We start from the raw sequence: 12,907 nt of genomic DNA, 5'->3' as shown, positions 1-12,907 counted from the left end.
GCATAAACTCGCACCTGTTGATGATGAATCTGAAGTTCCAAAAGGCAAATCTACTAGGAATTGATTTATCAAGAGAACAATGGGTACAATTCATTCTTAATAGTCTTCCTCCAGAGTATAATGAATTTGTTGTTTCTTACATGATCAACAATTTCAACTCCTCCGACATGGACAAGCTCGAAGCAGAATTACGAGCCCATGAACGAAATCTGATTGCAATGGGACCTCCTGGGTTTGCCAATCTTAATCAGAGGAAAAGGATTAAGCATGAAAGCTCTAGCAAAGCTGCTTCTTCAAGTACAATTATCAGACATAATCTTTTATGTTCGAATTGTAATGAAAAGGGACATCAAGAAGAACAATGTCCCCGGCTTCTAAACAATTCAAATGAAGGTAATGCTTTTGTCTTTGAATCATGTGTTTTAGAGAACGACAAATCCACTTGGATTGTTGATTCTGGGTCTACTAACCATGTATGTTCTTCATTGCAGCTGCTTGAAACTTGAGAAAATCTGCTTCCAGAAGAGTTAAAGCTTAAAGTTGGTAATGGCGAGTTAGTGTCGGTCAAAGCTAAAGGAAAAGCCCGCATCAAGTTTCAACAAAGGTTTTTAATTTTAGAAAATGTTTTATTATTCCAAACTTTAGTAGAAACTTGATTAGTGTCTCATGTTTGCAAACACAATCTTATATATTGAATTTTTCGAGTTCTTATTGTTCAATTTCTCGTAATGGATTTCAAATATAAGTTGCTTCCATGGAACAAGGGCTTTATGTTTTAAGACCAAATACACAAATCTCACTAAGTAGTGAACTTTTCAATGTAGCTAAACCTAGAAACCTCAAAAGAAAAGAGATTGATAATGATGATCAAACTTATATATGACATTTACGTTTAGGTCATATAGGCTTTGATAGACTCAAAAGGCTAACCAAAAACGTGTTGGAAATTATTTTACCAGGATCTTAGATCTACTCACAAGTATGTTTATTAACACCCTAAATATGAACTTTCTAAAACGATAAATTAAACACATATAAAGTTTAAGAAACCTTACATTGGGTGCAGCGGAATTAAATGAATCCTTCCATTCAGATATCTAGCCCTTGATTCCTTTCTGTAGCAGAGCATTATCAATATCTGAACCTGGATCTCTTTCTCTGAATCTTTGATGCTGAAACCTCCTTCTTGCTGAAAGTCTTTCTTCACGATCTTCCTCACTATGATTGAGGTATCACTTGCTGTGTGTGGGCACTACTCATACACTAAGAATTTCGAAATTGAAGGAAGAAAAGAAGAGAGGGAGTGGTCAGCCAGATAGGGAGAGAGAAGGCTCAGTTTTTTCTGAATCAGAAGTGTCAGAAGAAAAGTCTAAATTTCCTGAAGCCTTCACTATCTATTTATAGCATTCCACTAGGGTTAGGTTTGAATTATTTGGCATTAAAATAATGAAAATATCAGTTTAAATTTCCTACAAAAGTGGCTGGCCCTATACAAGTGGATTTGGGCCTCACTTTTTGCAATTTTGCAGTTTTATCTTTTCTGCATCTGATTTTCTCAAAAACGCCAATTTTCTAATTCAACCATTTAAATGCCAATTCTAACTATTTAATAACTATAAATAATTATTAAATAATATTGTCATTTATCATATTTATTAATTGAACCATACAAAGTATCATAATTAACAAATATGCCCCTATAAAACTCTTTCTTTACAATTTCGCCCTTACTAAGTGAAAAATTCACAAATAGACATAGTCTAATTTGAGAATTATAATTGATTAATCAAAACCAATTACATGAGTCTTACAAGCAATATTATCTCAACTAGTGCGGGGACCATGGGTCTATATAACCGAGCTTCCAATAAGTAGATCAAGAATTTAGCACTAAAAGTCACTAACTTATTAATTCTTCGTTGAATCCACGCATAGAACTTAGAATTGCACTCTCAGTATATAGAATGCTCTATATGTTCCACCATATAGACACATCATTAGTTATCCATTGTTATAATCCTAATGTGATCAATGATCCTCTATATGAATGATCTACACTGTAAAGGGATTAGATTACCGTTACACCCTACAATGTATTTATTCCTTAAAACACTTGACCCCGTATAAATGATATTTCAGCTTATGTGAAATGAATACTCCACCATTTATGTTCGTTTGGTCAAGCTCGAAGGAGATCATCCTTTGCTTACTATTCGCCAGATAGAAGCTATAGATTCCATGTTTATGATAGCGCTCCCACTCAATTGCACTACCGTGTTCCCAAAATGTACGTATCACCCTGACCTAAAAGTAGGCTTAACTAACAAATCAAAGAACACGAATAGCCTCTCGAGATTGAGCCTAATCATATCAGGATTAAGATCATTTGATCTAGGATCAACTAGGCGATATTGACTTTAATAGATATTACGGTAAGTTTAATAAATCTAAGTCAAAGTTCAATATCGGTCCCTTCCGATGCATACTCCATGCATCTAACCTGAGCTTTACTTTAACCAATGTTCTGGAAAGAACATAGCACTTCTCCAAATGCAAGTAAACTCTGTTGTAGATTATCATATCAGTAAAACCCTATGTCTGATAAATCTAGGAAACTTTATTCACATAGTCATGTTTACTTTCCAATGTGTTGACGGCACAATAAACAGGATCAAGTATGTGAAAAGGGTTTCAGATGAATTTATACATTATGTACATATAATCATGTGAACCATGCAACATTAAATGTTATTTCTGATCTATATTAATAAGTAAATCTGATTATATTGAAATGAGTTTTATTTAGGGCATAAAACCCAACAAAACGGTCCATTGAAAAATGTCATCTTAGGTGAATTGCCAGTATGCGAGTCCTGCCTAGAAGGAAAAATGACCAAACGTTCTTTCTCTGCAAAGGGAGAGCGTGCCAAACAACCCTTAGGGTTAGTGCATTCAGATGTTTGCGGACCCCTGAATGTCAAAGCCCAAGGTGGTTATGAGTATTTTGTCACTTTCATTGACGATTACTCTAGATATAGTTTTCTTTACCTAATGCAAAAGAAATCTGAAACGTTTGAAAAGTTTCAGGAGTTTCATGCTTTGGCTCAAAACCAATTAGGTAAAACATTAAAGATCTTGCGAACTGATAGGGGTGGAGAATATATGGATATGCAGTTCAAAGATCATTTAATTGAACTTGGAATTGAATCCCAATACACTGTCCCAGGCACTCCACAGCAAAATGGAGTTACAGAAAGAAGAAATCGCACTCTTTTGGAAATGGTTAGGTCTATGCTGAGTTATTCAACTCTGTCTACGTCCTTCTGGGGATATGCTATACAGATGGCAAATGACATTTTAAATGTTGTTCCATCTAAAGTAGACCCTAAGACACCCATCGAACTATGGAATGGTCGTACACCTAGTTTACGCCACTACAAAATTTGGGGGTGCCCTGCTCATGTCTTGAGAAAGAAAGAAGGCAAACTTGAATCACGAACTGAAGTTTGCATGTCTGTCAGAAATTCTAAAGAGACTAGGGGTGGACTGTTTTATAGTCACAAGGATAACAAAATGTTTATTTCTACAAATGCTACTTTTCTTGAAGAAAACTATATTAAAGACAACAAACCGAAAAGTAAAGTTGTTTTAGAGGAAATGCTTTCAGATATAACTCCTTCCAATGTTCAGTCCTCTTCCACTCAAGAAGAGGATAATCCCACTCCCTCAGTCGAACCTACTGAGAAAACTACTACCAAAGTTCCTGTAGATGATAACCGCTCCTCGTCGTAGTGGGAGGGTTTCAACAAAACCAGCTTGTTATGGCTTGGATGGTGAAATCAATATGGTCGTTGGTGACGGTATTGATGACGACCCATTAACCTATAAACAGGCAATGGCTAGTCCGTAACGAAAAAGATGGTCAGCTGGCATGGATTCAAAAATGGATTCCATGAAAAAGAACAAAGTCTGGGAATATGTAGACGCACCTGATGACTATCATCCAATCGGATGTAAGTGGGTTTACAAGAAGAAACGAAGCGCTGGAGGCGAAGTCGAAACTTTTAAAGCTAGACTTGTAGCCAAGGGTTATACCCAAAGAGAAGGTGTGGACTGTGAGGAAACTTTTAGTCCTGTTGCCATGCTCAAATCCATCCGAATTCTTCTCTCCATAGCTGCTGCTTTTGATTATGAAATCTGGCAAATGGATGTCAAGACTGCCTTCCTTAATGGGGTACTTGAAGAAACCATCTATATGGAGCAACCAGAAGGCTATGTTCTTCCAGGGCAGGAAAAGAAAGTTTGCAAATTAAATAAGTCTATCTATGGACTTAAGCAAGTTTCTCGCTCATGGAACAAAAGGTTTGATGAAATCATCAAGACCTACGGCTTTCTTCAGAATGAAGATGAACCTTGTGTTTACCAACTCAAGGAAGACCAAGTAGTAGTATTCCTGGTCCTTTATGTTGACGACATTTTGATTATTAGAAACAATATCAAGAAAATGACTAACATCAAGGAATGGCTTAACACTCAATTCGATATGAAAGATTTGGGTGAGGCAGCCTATGTTCTTGGTATTCAGATTATCAGAAACCGGAAGAACAGATCTCTTGCTCTCTCTCAAACAACCTATATTGACAAAGTTTTAGAGAGATTCTCCATGAACAACACCAATGGGGCGAATATGCCTTCTAGATATGGTATCCGTCTATCTAAGGAACAGTCTCCTGATCCTCAAGAGATAGAGGACATGGCAAAAATTCCTTATGCTTCTGCAGTTGGAAGTCTAATGTATGCAATGTTATGCACTAGACCTGACATCTGCTACGCAGTTGGAATCGTGAGCAGGTATCAGTCTAATCCAGGACAGGAACATTGGAATGCAGTTAAGTATATTATGAAATACTTAAAGAGTACAAGAAATCTTGTATTAGTCTATAAGGGTGGTGCTTTAAATCCCATAGGCTATACTGATTCAAATTTCCAAGCATGTCTTGAAGACAGGAAATCTACATCTGGGATGGTGTTTACTCTTGGGGGTGGAGCAGTGGTTTGGAGAAGTGCTAAACAAACCGCGATATCAGACTCTACGATGGAAGCACAATACATAGCTGCAGCAGAAGCTGTTAAAGAGCTTGTCTGGCTAAGAAAGTTCTTCACCAGCATCGGTGTCGTGCCTGGAATGGAAAAGCCTCTGGTCCTTCTTTGTGATAATAATGGAGCAATAGCCAACAGTAAGGAACCTTGAAGCCACAAGAGAAGCAAACACATAGAAAGGAAGTATCACATCATCAGAGAATATATGGCAAGAGGGGATGTACTGGTTGAGAAAGTGGACACAGAAGACAACTTAGCTGATCCATTCACCAAAGTCTTGGCCGTGACTGCATTTGAAAAGCACCGTCAGAATTTAGGATTAATTGATGTGTACTGATTAGTTTTATATTAGTGCAAGTGGGAGTTTGTTGGGTTTTATGCCCTAAATAAAACTCCATTTGAATGTAATCCATTTTATTCAACATCGATAAAGAAACAGAAGTATTTTTCATTCATTTGTGTATGTTTTGGTTCATCTTATCAATTGCTTGTCTATTTGATTTATAAATTCATCTGAAACCCTTTTCACATACTTGATCCTATTTATTGAGTTGTCAACACATTGGAAAGTAAACATGACTGTGTGAATAAAGATTCCTAGATTTATCAGACACAGGGTTTTACTGATATGATAATCTACAACAGAGTTTACTTGCATTTGGTATAATGCTATGTTCTTTCCAGAGCATTGGTTAAAGTAAAGCTCAGGTTGGGTGCATGGAGTATGCATCGGAAGGGACCGATATTGAACTTTGACATAGATTCATCAAACTTAACGTAATATCTATTCAAGTCAATATCGCCTAGTTGATCCTAGATCAAATGATCTTAATCCTGATATGATTAGGTTCAATCTCAAGAGTGTTATTCGTGTTCTTTGATTTGTTAGTTAAGCCTACTTTTGGGTCAGGGTGATACGTACATTTTGGGAACACGGTAGTGCAATTGAGTGGGAGCGCTAACATAAATATGGAATCTATAGCTTCTATCTGGCGAATAGAGAGTAAAGGATGATTTCCTTCGAGCTTGACCAAACAAAAATAAATGGTGGAGTACTCATTTCACATAGCTGAAATATCATTTATACGGGGTTAAGTGTTTTAAGGATAAAATACATTGTAGGGTGTTACGGTAATCTAATCCTTTTACAGTGTAGATCATTCATATAGAGGATCATTGATCAAATTAGGATTATAACAATGGATAACTAATGACGTGTCTATATGGTGGAACATATAGAGCGTTCTATATACTGAGAGTGCAATTCTAAGTTCTATGCGTGGATTCAACGAAGAATTAATAAGTCAGTGAATTTAGGTTAAAATTCTTGATCTGCTTATTGGAAGCTCGGTTATATAGACCCATGGTCCCCCCACTAGTTGAGATAATATTACTTGTAAGACTCCTTTAATTGGTTTTGATTAATCAATTATAATTCTCAAATTAAACTATGTCTATTTGTGAATTTTTCACTAGGTAAGGGCGAAATTGTAAAGAAAGAGTTTTTAGGGCATATTTGTTAATTAAGATACTTTGTATGGTTCAATTAATAAATATGATAAATGAAAATATTATTTATTAATTATTTATAGTTATTAAATAGTTAGAATTGGCACTTAAATGGTTGAATTTGAAAATTGGTGTTTTTGAGAAAATGAGATGCAGAAATAATAAAACTGCAAAATTGCAAAAAGTGAGGCCCAAATCCATATAGCCATGGCCGGCCACTTTTATAGGCTTTATCATCTGATATTTTCATTATTTTAATGCGAAATAATTCAAACCTAACCCTATGTGGAATGCTATAAATAGATAGTGAAGGCTTCAGGAAATTTACACTTAACACTTTCACATCTTGTTTCCTTTAGAGAAAAACCTGAGCCTTCTCTCTCTAACCTAGCCGCCACCTATACTCTTCTTCTTCCTTGAATAATTTCGAACCTCTTAGTGATAGAGTAGTGCCCACACACAACAAGTGATACCTCAACCATAGTGAGGAAGATTGTGAAGAAAGATATTCAACAAGGAGTTTCAACACTAAAGAAAGGAGAGAAAGAGATCCAGGTTCAGATCTTGATAATACTCTGCGACAGAAAGGATACAAGGGTTAGAGATCTGAACGGAAGGAGACATATTATTCTGTTGCACCCAATGTAAGGTTTCTCATACTTTATATGTGTTTATTTTATAATCGTTTTAGAAGTTCATATTTAGGGTGTTAATCAACATACTTGTGAGTAGATCTAAGATCCTGGTAAAATAATTTCTAACATATTATTGGTCTACGTAAATAAATATTTAAAAAAATTAATTATTTTAAGAATAAAAAATAAAAAAAAATTAAATAATAAATTTATCTAAAATAAAAAAATAAATCATAAAATTAAAAAATAAATAAAAAGATAAAAAAATACCCTAAATCCCCTAAATTTCTTCTCTTCTTCTCGTGCTCTTCTCTCACTGCCCTAGCCGTCCACCACCATTTTGACCCACAAAAACTCTGGCGTCTCCCCCATGTCCGAGATGAAGGGTTTCGGTGTTGATGTGAGGGCTCACACAATCGAAATATGGAGGAAGTGGTTAGAGGAAGCTCGCTGGGGCGGAGACGACGATGAGCTCGAACTCGACATGTGGAGGTTTCTGTTTCCGGAGATGACGACCAAAGCTCGTTGGGGCGGTCTTTGTTGACGGCGAGCACGTAAGAGATGGCAGTGGAGAGGTTTGCTGGGGCAGTCTTTGTTGACGGTGAGCACGGAGGAGATGGCAGTGGAGAGGTTCGCTGGGGTGGGGCGGTCTTTGTTCACGGTGAGCACAAAGGAGATGGTAGTGGAGAGGTTTAGGGCGATGGCACTGGAACGACAACAGTTCTTGCCCCTTCAGTGACTTCTCCACTGTTGCACCTCTCTCTCTTTCATTTATTTCTTTTGATAGATTTAATTGTTAGATCTAAGATTTTTTTTTCTTATGGATTTGAATGGAGTTTGTTTATTTTTGTGGGATTTGAAACTGAGATCGTGGTAGGTGTTTATGTTTGTTTGATTGTGTTTGGATATGAGTTATGGGGTTGTGTTTGAATCAAGATGGAGGTGATGATAGTAGTGGTGGTGAGCAGTTGTGGTTTCGACGGTGGTGATGGTGTGCATTCGTTTCGATAGTGGTGGTGATGGTGGGCAGTTGTGAGGGTTGGTGGTGGTGGTAGTCACCAATTGTGGTGGATGGTGATGGTGGCTTCGACGGGGATGGCAGCTAGGTTTAGAGCAATGAGAGAGAGAAGGAGAAGAAGAGAGAATTTTTTTAGGGAATTAGTTTTTTTTTTAATTTTTATTTTTTAAAATTGTTTTTTTAATTTTAAATTAATTAATTTTTAAAGAAAAATATTTTTTTTTATTTTTTATTTTTAAGATAATTAATTTTTTATTTTTTAAATATTTATTTACGTGGACCAATAATATAATGCCATGTGTACACTGTGTACACGTGGACATTCTACCATGATATTTAACAGCTAAAAATGGACAGAAAGGGCTAAGTGCTAACAGAACTTGAGTTTAGGGAGTTTTATCGCAAAAATTTTAAAATTAGGGGTTAGTTGCAAAAATCTCCCTACTTTAGGGGGTTTTGCCGCAAATAACCCTAATTTATATTGTCACATAACTCTTTTTTTTTTTTTTTTTGAGGAAATAAACTTGTTATTATAAATTAATTGGTGAAGTCATTTACAATAACAGAGCTTGTAGGCGGAGGTATACAATCCGACCAATAACAAGTCTCATCCACCCCTAAAGCAAATTTTGCCAAGCCATCCGCAGCCATGTTAGCCGAATGTTTGACATGAGAAACTTTTACATTAGGGAAAAAAGACAATAGACTAGAAACATCAACAATTATATCCTGAAAAGAAGAAATTGCTGATGGAGATTTACATAAAGCATTTGAAACCCGAAGAGCGTTCGTTTCAATTTGAGAGATAGGCAATTGTAGCTGTAGCATCCAATTTAAGCTATGAAACAAAGCAATTGCCTCCATTTCATGCGAAGCAAAGCAACCCACAACTGGTTTCGATACTGCAGCAGCTACCTGACCATTAGAACAACGAATTAAAGCTCCAATACCCGTGATTTTCTTGGAGTTATCAATCGCGGCATAGACGTTTAGCTTAAAAGTTCCAGCTGCAGGAGAAGTCCAAGGAATCCGCTGGTTTATATGTGAAGCCGGCTGTACAGTTGCAGCAGTGACCGGCTGAGTTGTGTCTGAAGTAAGAGAGCAGTATTTGGTTTGAGCATTTTTATATTGCTCCCAGTAGTTACTGGCAAAAATAGCAAGATCCCTTGATTTTTTGGCCTTTTTTCCACGAATTACCAGATTCCTCTGTCCATATTGACCATAGTATACAACAGATTTGTTCCATTACCACCTTGGTGTAAACAGCAACCAAATGTATCAAATAATCCCCCTTTCGCATCGACATGGTATTATTCCAGTCAAGTGTAATGTTTGAGTGGCGCCAAACGGAACGAGCATACTTACAACCAAAGAGAGCATGACCTATAGTTTCCCAAGCTTGATGGCAAATTGATTAAGTGGAGTCTGTAATTACTTTCCGTCTAACCAGAGCAGTAGCAACAGGAAGAGCATCATTATAGACACGCCAAACAAAGATCTTAATTTTCTGTGGCAATTTCAGAGACCATAAAAAGTTCCACCAATCAACCATGGGTTTGGAACAGGAGCTATGATCCATTTCTTCTAGTGAGGCAGCTAAATGATATCCTGTTTGAACTGTGTATGTACCTGAAGAGCTAGGATGCCATATGAGTGTGTCGTCTTTCCTAAAAAAGCTGAGTGGGATCGTTAAAATGCGGTCGACATCTGCTGAAGAAAACCAGTGGTATAGCAGAGTCAAGTCCCATTGCCGCTCTTCAGTAATAAGATTCGAAACACATGCATCTTGTGGTCCAGAAAAGAGATATGGCCGAAAGGTTGAATGCCCTGGATGTTGGGTTTTATGCCCTAAATAAAACTCTTTACAATCTGATTAGTTATCAATATAAGAAATTTGAAGTGATTTATGTTTGCATGAATTTTACATGCTAATGGTTTAATATGTTCATTACATTCACACACACAAAATCAGTTAAATCCAGATCATATGTTTATTCACAATTACAGTATAGTCAACACAGTGGAATGTGATTGTGATCATATGAATCAAAAGACTTGGTCCCTGTTTCATCAGTGTTATTGGATTTACACTAATGTGATAATCGGCGATGATGTGTACTTACACTTGGAGTAAGTGTTATGTTCTTTCCAGGACATTAGTAAAGTATACTGGTTTTAAATGTATGGAGTATACATTGGACTGGACCGATATTGCAACTAAGTTAAGATATTACAAACTTACAATTATATATATCTTTCCAAGTCAATATCAGTAGTTGATCTTAAGATTAAAAGAATCTAAATCCTGATATGCTTAGGCTCAACTCAGGAGTGCTATTCATGTTCTTTGATTTATTAGTTAAGCCTACTTTTAGGTCAGGGTGATACGTATATTTTGGGAACATGATAGTATGATTGAGTGGGAATGCTGAACATAAATATGGAATCTATAGCTTCTACTAGTGTATAGAAGTCAAGTGATGATTCCCTTCGAGCTTAGCAAATAGAAGTAAATGGATGAGCTCTTGTTTAACTGACTAATTATTAGATCACTAAACACCATTTACAGGTAGCTAAGTGTTTTAAGGGGAAAAATACATTGAGGGGTGAGAACGGTAAAGAAATCCCATCTCGATGTAGATCATCTATATAGAGGATCTTTAAATCGCAATAAGATTATAACAATGGTTAAATGAGATAGCATATTGATATCGTGGAACATATAATATGCTCTATATAAGTCTGAGAGTGCAATTCTAAGTTCTAAGAGTGGATTCAACAAAGAATTAATAAGTAGGAATTTACTTGGTAAATTTGGTTCACTTATTGGAAGCTCAGCATATAGATCCATGGTCCTCATTCTAGTTGAGAACATTCTGCTTGTAAGACTCATTAATTGATTCGTGATTGATCAATTATAATTCTAAAGTTAGACTATGTCTAATTTTATGAATTTTCACTAAGCAGGGGTGAAATTGTAAAGAAAAGAGATTCTAGGTTTATTTATTTATTAATGGACTTTATATGTCTAGTTAATAATTAAATTAAATGACAATATTATTTAATAATCTATTTTAGTTATTAAATAATTAGTTTTGGCATTTAAAAGGTTAGAATTGGAAAATTGGCGTTTTTGAGAAAATAGAAATAAAATTTGATAAAACTACAAAATCAAGTGGGGCCCATTATCACACCATGGCCGACCACTTATTGTGGAATTTCAAATTAAGATTTTCATTATTTTAATGCCAAATAATTCCTAACCTAAACCTAGTAGTTGCCTATAAATAGAAAGTGATGACTCAGTCAAATCACAACACATCATTAGTTATCTGACAGAAATTTCTCTCTTCAGAAAAACTGAGCCTTCCCCACTTTCTATACCTGGCCGAAATCATCCTTCTCTTTTCCCTTCATCAATTTTGTGACCCTAGTGAAAGAGTGAGTGCCCACACACAGCAAGCAGTAACTCAATCATAGATTGGAAGACTGTGAAGGATCAAACTTGAAGAAGAAGGACATTCGGGCTCAGATCTTGATTATACTCTGCTACAGAAAGGATACAAGGGTTAAAGATCTGAGTGGAAGGAGACATTAATTCCGCTGCATCAATGTAAGGTTTTCTTAACTTTATATGTGTTTAATTTATCGTTTTAGAAAGTTCATATTTAGGGTGTTAAACAACATACTTGTGAGTAGATCTAAGATCCTGGTAAAATAATTGAAATTTTGTTTCTCGAATTATTTTTATTGGATAGTTTGGAAAAAATTAAGCAAGTTACTTTTTTACAAAACTCAATTTCGATTTAATTTGAATTAGTTATGATTTTTTGAAGATTCGAAAAAAGATAGGGATGCTGAGCATCACCCACACGCGCGGATTCAGACAAGCACAACCGTGCATGCTGTCTGAATTTCCCCTTGCGCGCGCGGATCACTGTCTGGTGCCCCATTCCGCGCGCGGGAATTCTGCCAGCTCCCCTGTCCGCCGAGGTTACTCGGCCCTAGCACCCAACCTGCGCGCGCAGACAATATGCTTGGCATACTGTCCGTACAGCTTCCAAAATTTTCGTTTTCTTCGTTTTTTCATGCTTTTTCATGGAATTAACTTTCGATTTTTTGTGTAGTTTTGTATTTATATATTTACTATTCCTAATTCAACTCTAATTATCATAATGAATTAATTTAATATTTTTTAAATTTAATTCATGATATTAGTGTAATTTGAATTTGAAATTAGTAAATATCTATCTTTTTTGCTTAATTATCTATCTTATTTTTAAAATTTGATTATATCTTATCTTATTTTTAAATTTAAGGTCAGATATTAAATTTTTTTTAAAATTAATTTTTTTTTAAATATTTTGACCTTATTTAAATTTAAAATAAGATAACTATAATCATGTAATTTTAAATAGATGTAAGATATTTTGCTAACTTTTAAATTTTGTTATTTTATTTATTTAAATTAAATTTAAAATCTGAAAAATATATTTTATTTATCTTTTTTAATTTTTATTTATAAAATAACATTTAATTTTTAAAAAGTAGTTAGCAAATTTTTGAAATGATATTTGGGTTAGTTGAAACCTAATTTTTCAAAATTGTAGGTTTAATTTTAATTTTTTTTTTAAATAATTTCGAA

This window comes from Cannabis sativa, chromosome 5 (genome assembly GCF_029168945.1).
Source record: "Cannabis sativa cultivar Pink pepper isolate KNU-18-1 chromosome 5, ASM2916894v1, whole genome shotgun sequence".
In the NCBI taxonomy this organism is placed as follows: domain Eukaryota; kingdom Viridiplantae; phylum Streptophyta; class Magnoliopsida; order Rosales; family Cannabaceae; genus Cannabis; species Cannabis sativa.
This window is presented reverse-complemented; position numbering follows the sequence as displayed.